Consider the following 16952-nt stretch of genomic DNA (forward strand, 5'->3'; position numbering starts at 1 on the left):
TTGGAATCACCAATGCAAGAGTTCTGTGGAAATCTAAAAAAAAAAAAAATGGAATGTAATAAGGATTCAGAGGTCCAGATATGAAAATGAGCAGGATAAGGCAATTCTTAGGTTAGAGTAGTGGGTGAAACTTCTCAGAATGTTAATTTAAAAGGGAAAGTCTTAAAAACAGGTTCAAAATACAATTAACGAAACAAAACCTCAGAACTAAGAAATGTTTCACATAATACTAAATTGAATATTATTCTAATTTTTTTTAAAAAATGATTTTAAGATATTACATCCATTAACAAAACTATCGAGATCTTTACCTACTTGAAGGTAAGTAGGTCAAGAAAAGCCAAGAGAGAATGCAGAAAGATAAAGCAAAAGGGAAACAGCCTAGGTTTGTGGGAAACACGGATGGACTGCTGAGAGGAAAAGAACACAATGTAAGGGGAAAGAATTTTAAAAAGTGAAGAAAATCTAAATATGTCAGAAAAAGAGTGGTTAGGAGAAAACAAATGCAAGTACCCAATGAGGGAACAAGGATTGGAGAAAAGAGAGACTGGAGGGGCAAGCATGGAGTCAAAACCCTGGGGAAGCTAGAGAAAACAGGAGGTTTGTAAGATCAGAGAGCATAAGCCAAGCATGGAAACAGATGGAAGGGGAAGAGATGCTCATGGATTCAGAAGATAACTAACGGGATATCTAGGGAGTATAGGTAGAAGGTACAACTGATGACAAAATTAAATGGTGGAATGAGCCAGGAAATTTTTGAAAGCTAAGAGACAAAAGAAGGTTCTGCAAAGAAGGAAAAATTAAAAACAATAACAGCTAATATTTATGGAGCATATGTTTACTGCATTGGGCATTTTGTATGTCTGTCTTCATGTAATATTCCCCTACCCTCAGAGGTAATTTTTTCTAGGTCTTTAGATATAGATTCAAATATTAAGGCTTAGAGAACTTATCCTTCCAGGGCCAAACTGTGAATAAGCAATGAAAAGGAATTTGGTTTAAGGCAAGGGAAATCTAGATACTTTTAACATACACGGTTATTGACTCCTTAACTTTGAGTTAATATGGAATAAAGAACTTATTAAGTACAAGAGACAAGGAGTACAGAGATTTAAAAACTATTGCCTAGGAGGCAGAATAAAGATGCTAAAGCAAAGGAAAAAAATATGAATAAGTTATGAGAAACAAAAAATTGTAAAGGAAAGAAGTAATTGAGGATGGATAATTTTTTCAGAGAATAAACATTTAGTCTGCTTTGCAATACACAGACACACACACACACACACACACACACACACACACGCTCACACACACACATACATAGTTAAGATTTTGTGTAGGCTGGTTAGAAGTGGGCATAATAAATCCAACTCTGCATCCTCTGTCTTCTAGGTAGACTAGCTGATCCCACCCATAGGACTGACTGTGGCCATGACTCTGGGGATCCTCTGTGCATCTCTGTAGACAGTTGGTGGGCTGGTGAGTTTAACATAACAAATCTCAAATTGATGACTTTCTATAAAGGATTGATTCAAAATCATACATTGATACAAAAGCAAACAATCAAACTCTAATTCTTGCTTTCAAAACACAATTGTTTGCCCTAAATATTCTGAATGTCTTAAAATGAATTTTTAAACAGATTTTTAAAATTTGTTACTTAGTGTGTTCAATTATGAAAATGTTATTGGAGAAAACTAGTAACCTCAAAACTTGTTCTAAAGGCATAAGACAGCAGTAGAAATGCATGTCATGCCATAAAATAAAATTTTGTTAAGAAGATAAATGTAAATATATATTGTAATATTCTAAAGACATGTTAGACTCAAATTTAGAATTAAAAACTTCTGAAAAAATGGAAAATATAGTTATCTATAAAATTACAGTTTCTTTCCTTTTTACTTTTGCTTTGGAGTTTAACTAGCATTTAAAATTCCATCAATTTTTATTATTGTGATTTAAAATAATGTATCACAGCATAAATCCATTTTTCCTTTTTGAGAGTAGGTTTTCTTAAGTAGCATATTAGTATTGCTTATGATCCTTAGAGAAATGATAAAATTTCCAGCATTCTCAAAATTATTGCTTAAGTTTTACCACATATTTATATATCTGTAGAATTTTTATGATAAACGTCTTTGTCTAAAATAGATTCTTTTCTATATTAGCAACACTAATAGTAACTTTTTTGATTACACAGACCTTAATTATTATCTCTCCACAATACCCTTCCTTGCTGCTATCGATTCTGGCCTAATGGGAGTATCAGCAGATAATATCATTCTCCTGCCACCATCCAAGGATCAGACAAATTTTTGTTATAATGTTTCCAGCTGTCATTCATCTTTTCCAGAAGCAATGAAAATGTGGAATAAATTTTACAAGGTTGTTTTTTAACATTCTTTTAATAATCTTCAAAGGTAGCCAGATTTGATTATTTTATGAAGTATTTTTATATATTGAATGATACGTGGGTAAGAAATAATTTCCAAAATGATGATGTTAGTAATATTACTATGAATAGATGACTACATGACATCACATCTCATCAGCATCCTTATTCCTAATACATTATTGAGCAGACTTTATGCACTCTTCGAACACCAATATATTACACAGATGTGTAAACACGTAAATGATGGCTTAATGGTACATAAAGTGCTGTGGTTCTTCCTAATTTCAGGTAAGTGAGCAATCATTTATATAGATATACAATTTTAGAATAGGTTGTGCTTTTGATAATCTTACTTCAACTTTCTTGATAACCAATCACCTAGGAGTTGACTGAAATGATCATTTGATAATCAGAATCAAATGTTGATAACCAAAGTAAGGTGTCATGGGTGAAAAAGTGCATGTCCAAAGGTCAAGTTTCCTTTAGAGAACTGACCATTTTATTGCATTTGATTAGATCAAATGCTCTTATTTTTCCCACTCTCCCCATCTCTGACACTTAAGACATGGAATGTTCATTGCATGACCAGAAGAAAAACTAATGAAGCACTAAAGTTCTGGCTTTGAAAAATATAAAATTTTGAATATTTTAAAAAAATTTTAAAGCCTTTCTTTATTACGTTAAAATATATTAAGTATCATTAGTAATTAATATTACTAGTATTAAACACTTTGGACAGTCTCAAGCATTAATAACTCTTTAAAATAATATTCTTTTATTTAGCAAATTGAGAACAAATTTTCATTTAGCAAATTGGAATTTTTCAAATCTGTTTTTTAAGAAGAAATATTGTATTGTATAATTTCCTAAAAATTAATAACACTTTACTCCTTGGCTAGTGTGCAATGTCACCTTCCAGTAGTTTTGATGACCTGTTGAAGTACATGTGGGATGCACATGTTTCATCCCTGGAGTTTGCTCGTAAGAATTTTCAGAGTAGGTAAGAACAAATCTAATGTTATTTTATTATAATACAACAACAATCTTTCCATCTTTCACTATCATTTTCATTAAAATGTTTTTCGAGTTACTTTTTTTGCCTATATGTTGACCATTAGTATTATTACGATAAAAAGAAAAGTCACAAGAAACATTTTCCTGGATAAATTCAAAAGGTATTTCATAGTAAGAGATATTTCATAGAAGAAAAGTGGGCTTGTGCCGCCAAAGTATAACAAAGTAAAATAATAAAAAAAAACATAACCAGGAGTAAAAAGGGTGTCTTTTTTGTTGTGGTTAAAAGCTGTTTGAACACAAACCAGGATCTATAAAACAAAAGGACATAATGGGAAGTAATAATAGAACCTCTGCTCCTTTTTGATCCGAGACTACAGCTTGACTAACACATATTTGGAAGGAAATATTATCTTTTATTATCACACACAGCTAAGACAAAGTCAAAATTTTCTCTATTGCCTAGCAAACGAAGTTGAAAGAGACAGCATAACTTGGCATGGAAGAAAAACAGCACTGTGTTAGGAATGGTATTTGCTATCCAGAGTGAAGTAGAAAGAAAGAAAGAGTGGGTGATGAGTTACAGGAATATTTATAACCATAGCATATGTGGTTGGGAATTTCTTATTAACCACCTGACCCTATACCCACTTTAGATAAACAAAACAGAGTCAGGAGGCTTACATTGCTTTGTGTATTTTATCTCAGTATCATTTAAAGAGCAGATGTTTATATTGCACAATGGCATATCATTGAGATGAATTATAATTAACTATTAAATCTATTTTTGATGACTACAAAAAAGGGTGAGATTATTAGCCAAGAAGTATTGAAGAGGTTAGCAACATCAAGACTAGATCATAGAGCAAATCATTATAGAAAAGAGTTTTTAAAAAACTATTTTTTTCCTATATTGGCTTTCCCCATCACTTACAAAACTACTGTAGTCTAGAAGATTGTAACTCTTAAAGGGTAGTGAGATCAGCACTAAGTATTTGAAATAAAAATTCAGAGCTAAATTAATTGCTTTCTAAAGGCGGTATGAGCCAGGGTAGTCAATATCTGCTCATTTTCCAGAAGTTTTTGGAAGTGTAGAGCTCAGGGATTGATTTTCATGTATGTATTGAATTGAATCATCTGTATAAAGCTACTCAGGTGAGACTCAGAAGCACTAGAGGTATGTGTGTTGGAGGCAGACGGTTTCTGATTGTTTGAATTTCAGATACAAAGAGAAGTCACTGATTGGAGGCTTGCAGAAACCTTTTGACTGAGGCAAGCTGTTGATTGATTGAAGCTGTCTATATGTGATTCAGTGGACAAATGTTACTTTGGAGCACAATCCCCTTTTCCTAGGGATGAAACAACTTTTAAATCTCAAAAGCCTAAGAGTTTTTTAAGGGATTAAAGTCCAAAGATGTTTGTATATATCATTTTCCATCATTTATTTTCCATACTTCCTTTTTGTTCATACTAATTGCTATGAAATGTTTAAATAATTTTTGGAAATACTTAACTAATTTTTGGATAGACCAAATTTATAAGTAACTGAAGATGAAACAAGATCAGTTGTTTGATGATTTTTATTATCAATTTATATATGAATGGTCTGTTTTTTCACACACTAACTTAGGGGAAAAAAAACTCTTCCTTTCCAAGTAAAAACCTACATATATAAGTACAATTAAGAACTTCTTTTTTAGGCCAACATATTTACTTTATTTCTTGAATTTCTATCTTTCTTATATGATTCTACAATTGTCAACCTCTGTGTAAAAAAAAATTTAATAGAAGTATATGTGCCAGAATCTGGACTATGAATATTCTTATCTCTCACTTAGTTCTTAAAAAAATACATTTTGATATTTAGTAACTCTTCTGAAGTTGCACAAATAGTCAGTGGCAGAAAGTATTTTAAGTTTTGTCTGGCTCAAAAGCCCATGCTTTTATCCTCATTGTTATTATTTTTTAGGAAACTATGCTTTTACAAATTGTTGTACAAAGATCAATGTCAACCACAGCTCTTCTTCCTCTTTAAATATAGCGTAAGCAATTAATAGCAGTTTCTGAGGCTGTAATGTGCAAAATTAGATAATCAGGTAAAATTAGGTAATTAGTTTTTGATACAAAAAGATAGATTTCATAAAGAGTTTTAGAAAATAATCTGAAACATACCATAACTTTTACTAGGTAAGTAAACAAACATTCTCTTCATACCTACTTTACTGTGTTTTATATCAGCCTTTGTTCTTAGTTTTCTCCCTCATTTAGGACATCCTATTTCTGAGTGGAGAAGGGTTGATGGTAGGTAAAAAACAATGTTTACAGGTTTCACATAGCTTTATTCAACCATGGTGCTCAACTGGTTATTTGCATGATAATAGGGTCATAGATTTAAAATATTTTTATTTTAGATATAAAAAGTCTCCATTAAATTTTACCTAAATTATTTACAAGTCTAAATTATTATGTTTATTGATCCTCTCAATGTATCTTGTCCTTCCAAAATATTGAAGGGTATTTTTTTTCACACAGCTTCTGAAATTTCAATTAGTTCTCTCTTACTGTGTGTTATTTTCCCTTCACTTCAATTAATGCATTGTCTATCTAAAATGTAATTTTTTTCTCACTGTTATAGAATGTTGAGTCTATAATATTCAACATTATTTCTATGCTGAACCTTCTATTCAATAGTTCTAATTTAAGTAAATTTTTCTTTCATTTTTCATATTCTTGTCTTTCCTAACTTCTAATACATTTACATAACTTTATCTTCTAACCCTTGTTCATATTTAACTTACTCTACTATTTCTGATTTCAAGGAATCAGTATTGATGAGGATTTTTATAATATCTTGCTATTGCTTTTCCTTTGCAATTACATTTTATACCTCTGTGAATATTAGAATAATAGTGATATTATCTAGGATTTTCTATAACTTTACATTATTTTCTTTGTGTGGTATGTTTTACTTATGCTAACTCCTAGATATTTAAAATAGGAGAAGTAAGGAGCAGATTCAATCTCTTTGAGCAGAACTAATGCTTGCTTATTGCTGTAGTGTACAGCATAGTTGGTCTGGGCAATTAAAATGAGTAACTTTGCTTTCATTAAGTTTATGCCTTTCTTCATGAATTGGTTGAACATATGATACATTTCCCATTTTTTGTTTTAAGAGAGAAGGTCCAACTCAGAGCACAATGACAGCCCAGTGAGAGAAGTGTATATGTTCACTTAGGATCTCAATTTGAAGCTTGTTGTTGTTCATTTGTACCCAATTTAATGCAGTTCAAAACTCACTACTTTGAAATTCAGATAATCAATTCATCACTGTACAGCAACAGCTCAGTAGGACACTTTGAATCTATTTGTTTTTTAGCAGCTTTTCAAAGGAGGCTTCCTTTTTATAGAAATTCACTTTTGCTCCCAAATTCGAGTCACTTGGTAACACAATTGTTTTGAGAATTATACACAGTATACAGCATATGTTTCCTCCATTGCTGCTTTAGTTCAGACTTCCAGGACCTGCTAAATCCTTTATTGTTCATCCATTTGATTTTTCAATCCTAAATGTGATGTAGTTGCTTCTTCTCTTTACCCACAGCTTTATTGCCTTTGGTTGTTCAAGGAGCCAAAAGAGATGCATGTATTCAAATATCCATTTTACACCAAAGGTCTTCTATTATCTTTGTGCTTAAGAATATAGACAAAATTTTATTATTTGGCAATGTTTTTGTAATATAGATGAGCTTATGACCTTATTTTGTATTAGTTTTGTTTAAAAATCCCACAAATTGTTGGCTACTAAATTACTGCACTGTATGATTATTGTGTGGCCAATGAAAATTGTTCTAAAGGTATACTTTGATGGTAGGTAGGTTTCATGCCTGTCAATAATATGCAAATCTCCAGTCTTGGTGATGAGTCTTATAGTTCATAAACTAAGATGTTGTAATATTGTGTTTGTTAATATATTAATCATTATTTGATTAAAATACTTTCTTAGAGTTTAAGATCATGTGTGTGTGTGTGTGTGTGTGTGTGTGTGAGAGAGAGAGAGAGAGAGAGAGAGAGAGAGAGAGAGAGAGAGAGAGAGCAATCTGAGTATTAAACCCTGACTATTGAACATGAGAAGTCTCTAATACATTTTGTACCAGTAAAGTGGGATGAAGAGCAGGATGTAATATGTAGAGTTGTTTTGATAAATACATGTAACATTTAAAATATAACTTATGTCAGAGAAAAAGAGATGACTGTAAGGTAATTTCTGTTGTCAGAGACATATTGGATAGTCACTAAATATAGGATCCTAGAGCCAGAACATCAAGTCTTAAATCCTAGATTTGCATATTATCAGTTGTAGAAATAATTTTCTACAACTTTAATTTTCTCTACCTAATTTCATTCTTCATCTATCAGAAAGAAATAATCCAAGAAATATTTCCAGAATAGCAGAATGAAGATCTAAATTTATTCTTTTGTAAAACTCCTGATATAATCAACATTTCAGAATTATCAGAATTAACCAATGACTTAAAAGTTCCTGAAAAAAGTTATTCAAAAAAGTGAAGAACTTTGATAAGAAAAATAGAGTCTGTGATATTTTAACTCAGCTTCTACCATTTCCCTAGCTTTTCATGGTCTTAAACACCAGCAACCTAGCAACTGCTGCACTGGGAAAACTAGCAGCTGTGTGATCACAGAAATTGCTGGATTTGCCACTTCTCACAAAGTCTCTTTCCTGGAGCTATGTCATTATTTCACCTGACTTAACAGCTCTTTGGAAAAACTGCATCTCAGACTGTTGCAGTTATTTCAACTTCTTATTCTGGGGGAAAAGCTTTGTGCCCAGGGCATTTGGAGATAAAAATTAGCATGAATCATTTAACATCTTAGGTGCCTGAAACTGATACAACAGTTAGAAAAAACAAGAGGTAGGCCTGAATCATAAAAAGAAATCTGGGGAATAAGAAGTCCATAGGGGATTTTGAAAACTTCTGAACTATTCCTGGGGATCTAGAAGGCTGCAGACACAAGCATGACTGTGGACATACTCAGACAAGAACTGAGAGGGACCCACGCTGCAACCCCTGGCTGACCTTGAGGCCTGCAACAAGGAAGAAGTGAAGGCTAAGATGGAGTTGTACAAGGCCTTACTTATTGAACACAAAGTCTCACACACACACACACACACACACACACACACACACACACACACACACGCCAGAGCTCCTCAGCAAAGGGTAGAATTTAAGTCTTTAATTAATAATTAACTAACAACCAAGCTTGCTGAGCAGGGACTTCCATGGTGACTCACTACAAAAAAATGCAGACGGAAAACACAATTAGTCCAGGCAAGTCACCAAGGTAACAATGACAGGCAACCAAACAACAACGAACCCCAGTGAGGGTGAGTATCTTTTTTTCAGAATTGCTACTTTATATTTCCTGTAATTGCCAATGTTCAAAACAAAAAGTAGGAAATACACAAAGAACCAGGAAATAACACAAGCATACAACAAACACACACACACAGAGAGTCAACTAAAATTATTTCTAAGTAGGTATAGATGGTGGACATACTAGTGAATAATTTATTAATAGTTATTATAAAAATGCTTAAAGAAATCAAGGAAACCATGTAACAGAATTTGAAGAAGGTATGAAAACTGACAACAATGTGACTAAGTTGACAACATCAATAAACAAAATATTTAGAAAAATAAAAATGGAAATTCTGGAGTAGAAAAAACACAATAGCCAGAATAATTCAAGGTGAGTTTCAAAACAGATGAAGTTACCAAGAGAATGAGTAAATTTGACTATAGGTTAATTCATGTTTTCCAGTAAGAGAAACAGAAAGAAAAAAGAATGAGGAAAAACGAACAGCGCTTCATAGACCTATAGAAGAACATCATCAAAGATACAACACATACATAATGAGATTTCCAGAAGGAGGAGAAAAGGGGGCAGAAAGAATATTTGAGAAAAGAGCAGCCAAAATTTCCCTAACGATTTAGAAATATTGTATATCCAAGAAGGTAAGGGAACTCCAGGATAAGCTCAAGAAGAGTCACATTTGAACAAATTGAATTTAAATCAAATTGTTAAAGAAATAACAACAGCAAGATAAAAGTGACCCCCTTGTACAAGAAATGCTTAATAAGATTTAAAATTGATTTCTCATGAGAAACCATGCAAGTCAGAAGACATATCCTAAATGCTAAAAGAAAAAGAGTGTCAATAATGAATTATATGTTTGACAAAATTATCAATTAAAATTGAAGAATGAATGATGTTATTTGAGATAAATACTGACAGAATTCAGTGATGAAATGAAGGACACTTAGTAACTCAATTCATTTGATGAATTAAACATTACTGTTAAAGGAATTCTATAGGCAAATATATGACAGATTTGAAAATATATTTTCAATCAGTTTTGTTCTCTATCTCATTTAAAATACAACTGCAAAAGGCAATAATTATAAAATAATTCCATGGGTTTATAATGCTATGAAAATAGCATGGCTGAAAATAGCACCAAGGCGGGAAGCAGCAGTGAAGTTTATGTAAACAACTGAAATGTTAGTATTAATATGAAATAAAGTGTTTCATATTACGATGGCGACTGTCATCAGCTAAAAGCAAAAGCAAAATAATTGTATTTATATAATATGTTGGTGTATATGTATATATAATACATACACAGTTCAGTAAACAATTCACAATTCAATAAACAGAATAAGTGTGTGTGTGTGTGTGCATATGTGCATGCAGTGCATGTGTGTATATATAGAGGAAAAAAAACACGCATGAATTTAAAAAGTTGCACTAGAAAATATCTGGTAACCACAAAAGTATGCAGCAAATGAAGGAAAGTAAGAGCAAAGATATAAGAATGAATAGAAAACTGTCAATATTTTACCAAATATTATGCCAAAATAAGAGGATTATTTCACAAGGAGTAAGAACTATGGAACTACACTTCTCATGAATACAGAAACAAAACTCCTCAATACAAACTGGTAAACAGGATTAAAAAATTTATTGAAATGATTACAAGCCACAACCAGGTGGGGTTTATTTCAGTAATGTAAGTTGATTTATTCAAGTAATGCAAATTGGTTTAGTATCTGCTAATCAATCAATATAATATGTGATTTTAAGAGAATAAAACTAAAACTAAAGTATGATTATCACAAAAGACAGAGCAAAACGATTTAACTAAACCCAATACCCTTTTATGATTTTTAAAAAACACTAAAACTTCTAGGGTAATATATGAGAACAGTATATTACCTGGACAAAGGGCATCCATAATGGTGTGACAATAAAAGACTAGAAACAAGATGTGATTTTCTCACTCTTGGTACATGTACTCAACAATGTACTGAATGTTCTGTTGAGGAAAATTATTTAAGCAAAGAAATAAAGATCTTAAAAATTGAAAAAAAGATGAACTAATACTTTGTCTATTTCTCAATATAATCCATTAAAAATAGAATTAGTAAATGAGCTCATCAACCCGGCAAAATAAAAAAGCAACATATGGAAATCAGCTGTATTTCTATATATTACAACAAAAAATCATAAAATGAAGAAAAAAGATACATCTACAATGCTATTAAAAGAATAAAATCTATAAAGTTTTAAAAAGAAGTACAAAATTGGGCACCATTGAAAAATTAAAGATATTGTTTAAAAAATTAAAGATCCATTTAAAGAGAAAATCCTCCAATTTCATGGAATAAAATGCTTAATATTAAGTTGGAAACACTCCTAAAATTGATTTATAGATTCAAGGAAATACTTATTCATTTCTTATTCCTAAACCTCAATAAACAAGACAGTGTAATACTGACATAATAACAGACATATCGATCAACGGGACAGAATTTAGAGTCCAGAATAAACCCTTATATTGATGGACCCTTAATCTTCAAGAAAGGTGAAGACAATTAACGAATAGTCTTTTCAGCAAATGGCTCTGAGAAAACTGAAAATCTGAGTGCAAATGAATGAAGTATGTATTTTATAACCAGAAAAATTAACTTAAAATGTATTCTAGACATAACTATAAGAGCTAAAACTATTAAATTCTTAGAATAAAATTTTTCATTGTGACTCAGACATGTTTTTCCTAAGTGGTATGACTAAAGTACAAGGGACAAAAATAAAAGATAAAAATTATAAATTAATATAAAAAAATTTTAAAAGTTGTTGTGCTATAAATTATACCATTGAAAAAGCAAAAGAGTACAAGAAATGATAAAAATATAGTCAAATGCCAAAATTGTGTTTGTGTGTGTGTGTGTGTGGTGTGTGTGTGTGTCTGAGTAAAACTCCGTTGAGTACATATAGCATGTTTTGTTTATTCATTCATCTGTTAGCAAACATCTGAGCTTGTTCCCTACTTAGCTATTGTGAATTGTGCTGCTGTAAACATTGATGTGGCTGTACCAATACAGTATGCTAATTTTAATTCTTTTGAATAAATACTGACCAGTGGTGTAGCTGGATCATATGATGGTTCCATTCATGTTTTTTTTTTTTTTTGGAGGAATCTCCATACTACTTCCAGTGTGGTTTTATTAATTTACGCTCCCACCATCAATGCCTTAGTGTACATTTTACCCCATATCCTGGCCAAGGTTTATTATTATTTGTGTTTTAGATCATTACCATTCTGACTGGAGTGAGATGAAATCTCAGTATAATTTTGCTTTGCATTTCTCTGCCAGGGATGTTGAACATTTTTTCATACACTTATTAGGCATTTGTATTTCTTCTTTAGAGTAGTGTCTGTATATTTCTATTGCCCTTTATTAATTGGGTTATTTGTTTGTTTGTTTGGTTGGTTGGTGTTAAGGTTTTGGGGTTCTTTATGTAGTCTGGATATTAGTCCCCTGCCTGAGGAACAGGTAGCAAAAATCTTCTCCCTTTCTGTAGGTGCTCTCTTGATACTCTTTGCTGTGCAGAATATTTTTAATTTGACAGCATCTACTTTATTGATTATTTGTTTTATTTCTGATAGTGCCGCAGTCCGGCTGCAGCAAAATAACTGGGGGCTGACGAATAATTTGTGTACGTTGATACAGCAGGAAAGGGAGCCATTTATTGTAGGACAACAGAGCTACTTATACATTTTGTACAGCTTATCTTAATTAGCATAAACTAGATACATCAGTCAACCAATAAGGAATCTCCACAGTTAATAGCTCACTTTTGTTACTTCTCAAACCACTCCCTCTGGCATTTTGCCAGGCACCATCCAGACTTGTTTACGAACTCTAACAATCCCCTGGCAAAATTCCGGGTGTTATTTTGACTTGTTTACAGACCTTAACATGATAGTTTAGAAGATTTGTAAAGGAAGTCAGTGCCTGAAACTACATGATGGAGTATTAATCTTATATTTTGTTTTAGCAGTTGAAAGGTTTCTGGTTTAATTCCTAGGTCTTTAATTCAATTCAACTTAATTTTTATGCAGGGTGAGATATAGGAATCTATTTTTATTTTCCTTCAAATGAATATTTAGCTTTCCTAAAACCATTTGTTAGGCTGTTCTTTCTCCAATATGTTTTTGGCAACTTTGTCAAATTGATATTGATATTTGACTATATCGAGTGGAATTGTCTCTGTGTCTTCTATTCCATTCCATTGGTGTTTATTTCTGTTTTGGTGCCAATGCCATGCTGTTTGTGTTACCATAACTCTGTAGTATAATTTGAGAATGGTATTGTAATGCTTCCAGCATTGCTCTTCTTGCTTAAGATTGCTTTGGCTATTCTGGGTCTTTTATTCTTTCAAATAAATTTTAGAATTGTTTTTTCTAGTTCTGTGAAGAATTTTGTTGGCATATTGATGGGAATTGCATTGAATCTGTGTATCTGTGTATTGTTTTTGGTAATTTTAGTAATATTAATTCTACCTGAGAACATGGGAGGTTTTTCCATCTGCTCAGGTCATCTTTAATTTCTTCCTTTAGAGTTCTGTAATTTCCACTGTAGTGCTCTTTCACATCTCTGGTAAGATTTTCCTGATTTCTTTGTCATCAGATTCATTACTGGAGTAGAGAAAAGTGATTGATTTATGTATTTTGGTCTTGCATCCTGATACTTTGCTAAGTTTTAAAATTAGTTCTTGAAGTCTTACAGTGGAGTTTGGGGAGTCTTCTATATAAAAGTTCGACTCATCAGCAAACACATTGCTTGAATTCTACTTTTCCTGCTTGTATTCTGTTAATTTCCTTCTTTGCCTGTTTTCTCTGGCTAGAGTTTCACAGATTATGTTGAATATGAGTGAAAAGAGTGGATATCCTTGTCTTTTTCCCAATTTTGGCATAAATGCTTTCAATATTTTCTGTTCAGTATGATGTTGGCTTTGGGTTTATCATATATCGCTTTTATAATATTAAGCTAAGTTCCTTCTATCCCTGGTTTCTCAGGTATTTTAAACATGGATGGGAGCTGGACATTGTCAAATCTTTTCCCTCCATCTATTGTCATTCTTGTCCTTAGTTCTATTTATGTGGTGAATTATATTTATTGATTTGTGAATGTTGAACCAACTTTGTGAGATGAAACCAAATGGATTGTGGTATATTACCTTCTTAATATGTTTCTGAATAATTTGATAATATTTTATTAAGGATGTTTATATCTGTATTCATTGGGTACATTGGTCTGAAGTTTTCTTACCTTTATGTATCTTTGTCTGTATCTGGTAACAGGGTGATACATTTATTCATAAAATGATTTTGTTTTCCCTCCTTTTCTAGTTTGAGGAATAATTTGAGGACTATTGGCATTAATTCTTCTTTAACTGTCTGGTAGAACACTGCTGACAGTCCATCTAGGGCTTTTATTTGGTGGAAATCTTCTAATTGTTGCTTCTATTTCATTGCTTTATTTCTAGGAGCCACAGCAAAAGTATTATGATACATGGCACCTTTGGTTTAGGTGACTGCCAGCTAGCCATTGAGATGATATGATTATGTTAAGATTTACATTCATATGGAAATTGGACTCCTGCTGTTCACCTCGCCTGCTACGGGACTCATGTTACGAGACTCATATTACGGGACTCTCGGAGAGTTCCCATTGGTTGGGGAAGGATAGTAGGAGGGAACTTCCGGGGGAGGTCCGGGCCCCCGGTTCCGGTAGACGCACACAGGTGTGTGGACCAGCTTGCTAGCAGGGCGCACATGGGTCACTGGCGGCCTTTTTAAAATAAAACTTTGTTTCTGCTCAAGAGGCTTGTGATTCTGTGCCCAGCCGGGTTGCGGCACCTTATATTGATCTGTTTAAGTTTTCTATATCCTCATGATTGAGTTTAGGTAGGTTATATGTGTCTAGAAATTTGTCAATACCATCAGAATTTTCTAATTTTTTAAATTAAAGTATAAATTTCCAACATAGTTTCTCATGATCCTCTGGTTTTCAGAAGTGTCTTTGGTTACATCTCCTTTTTTATCTCTAAGTTTGTTGCTTTGTGTCTTCTCTCACTTATTTGACTACTGGTTTATCAATCGTACCTTTTCAAAGAACCAGCACCTCGTTTCATTGATTTCTTTTTTTTTTATTTTATCCTTAATTTCACTAATTTTAGCTTGATTTCAATTATTTTCTGTCTTCTACTGATTTTGGAACAGTTCTTTTTCTAGTTCCTTGAGGTATTAGATTACTTATTTGGTATCTTTCTGTTTTTATTATTGTATGAACTCAGTGCAACAAACCTTTGTCTTAGAACTACCTTCATACTATCCCAGAGATTTTTATATGTAGTGTTTCTATTCTAACTTGTTTCAAAGAATTTCTTTTTATTTATCCCCTGTTTTTTCTGCAATCCATTCCCCATTCAAAAGTGTATTATTTAATCTCCCAACTAATTTTATTCTATTGTCCTCTAATACAATGTGAGAAATTATTTTTTGCACTTAATAAGACTTCCTTCATGCTATAAAATATGATTTATGTTAGAGAAAGTTCCATGTGTTACTGAGAAGAAATTGAATTCAGTTGTCAATAAATGAAATACTCTACAGATGCCTGTTAGTTCTGCTTGGTTAATAGCATTCTTTTAATTCTGAAAAACTTTTATTTAGTTTATGCCTAGATGATCTATCCAGTGGTGAGAAAGGTATGATGAAATGAGCCAATATTATTGTGTTGTGGTCTACTTGATTCTTTATATTGATTTGGGCTTGTTTTATGTATATAGATTCACTGTTGTTTGAGACATAAATATTTGCAATCCTTATATCTTGCTGTTGAATGATTCCTCTAACCAGTATGAACTGACATTCTGTGTCTCTTCTGATTAATTTTGACTTGAAGTGTATTTTGTCTGATAAGAGAGTAGCTAACCCTGCTTGCTTTCAGTTTCCATTTGCATGTTATATCTTTTTCTATCCTTTCACCTTCAAGGTGAGTCTCTTGTAAAGCACATATGGTTCAATCTTGTTTTTTAGTCCAATCTGCCAATGCATGTCTTTATTGATAGGAGAACTTGGGTCATTTACATTCAATGTTACTATATAGTGCTGATTTTTATATACTGATATTTTGAATTATTTCTAATGCTTAATTCATACTTGATTTTCCTTTAGTTTACTATTCCTCTAATGAAATTCATTCTTATTCTAGTTTTAATTTTACTTTTTCATTTGCTCTGCATGAAATATTTTATTGAGTATATGAATTTTTTTAGTTTCTTTTTATCATGGAAGGATTTTGAAAGGTAGTTTTGCAGAATATGGTAATTTTGGCTAGCACTCTTTTTCTTTCAGAGATTGGTATAATTTCAAATTCTACTGGCTTTTAGGATCTGAATTGAGAAATCTGTCAAAATCCATATTGGCTTACTTCTAAATCTGACCTGCTATTTTTCCCTTATGACTTTTAAAATTACTCTTTTTCTGTATATTAAACATTTTAATTAAAATGTGTCTTGGAGAGGATCTTTCTTGGTCTTGCCTACATGAGGTTCTATAGGTTCCTTAAATTTGATTCCATTTTGTTCCTAAGGTTTGGAAATTTTTCTGATATTGTTTTATTGAAAAGATTGTGTATTCTTTTAATTTATATTCTTTAGTCTTTATCTACACAAATGATTCTTATATTTGGTCTCTTAATGCTATCCCAGATTTCTTGAATATTCTTGTCATGGTCTCTTGACATGTTTTCTTTATAATTGACTTTATTTTCAACATTATATACTTTCTAGTCAAGGTCTGATAATCTATACTCCTAGTGATCTAATCTATTGGTGATGATTTCCACTGAATTTTTAATTTAATTTATTAAAATTTTCATTTCTAGGAATTCTGTTTAGTTCTTTTTTTAGAATCTCTCTTTACTGAAATCATCTTTCACTTCTTATATTTTCTAAGTTCATTCCCTACATCTTCTTTTAGCTCATGAGCATTTTAACCATGAGCTTTCTGATCTTTCCTCAACATTTCTTTCACTGTTGTGTCAACTAGATCAGTTGTTGAAGTGTTGTGGGCTGTTCCATGTGGTTTGTTCCTTTGCTCTCTCAT

The sequence above is a fragment of the Ictidomys tridecemlineatus genome, chromosome 8 (assembly GCF_052094955.1).
Source record: "Ictidomys tridecemlineatus isolate mIctTri1 chromosome 8, mIctTri1.hap1, whole genome shotgun sequence".
Taxonomy (NCBI): Eukaryota; Metazoa; Chordata; class Mammalia; order Rodentia; family Sciuridae; genus Ictidomys; species Ictidomys tridecemlineatus.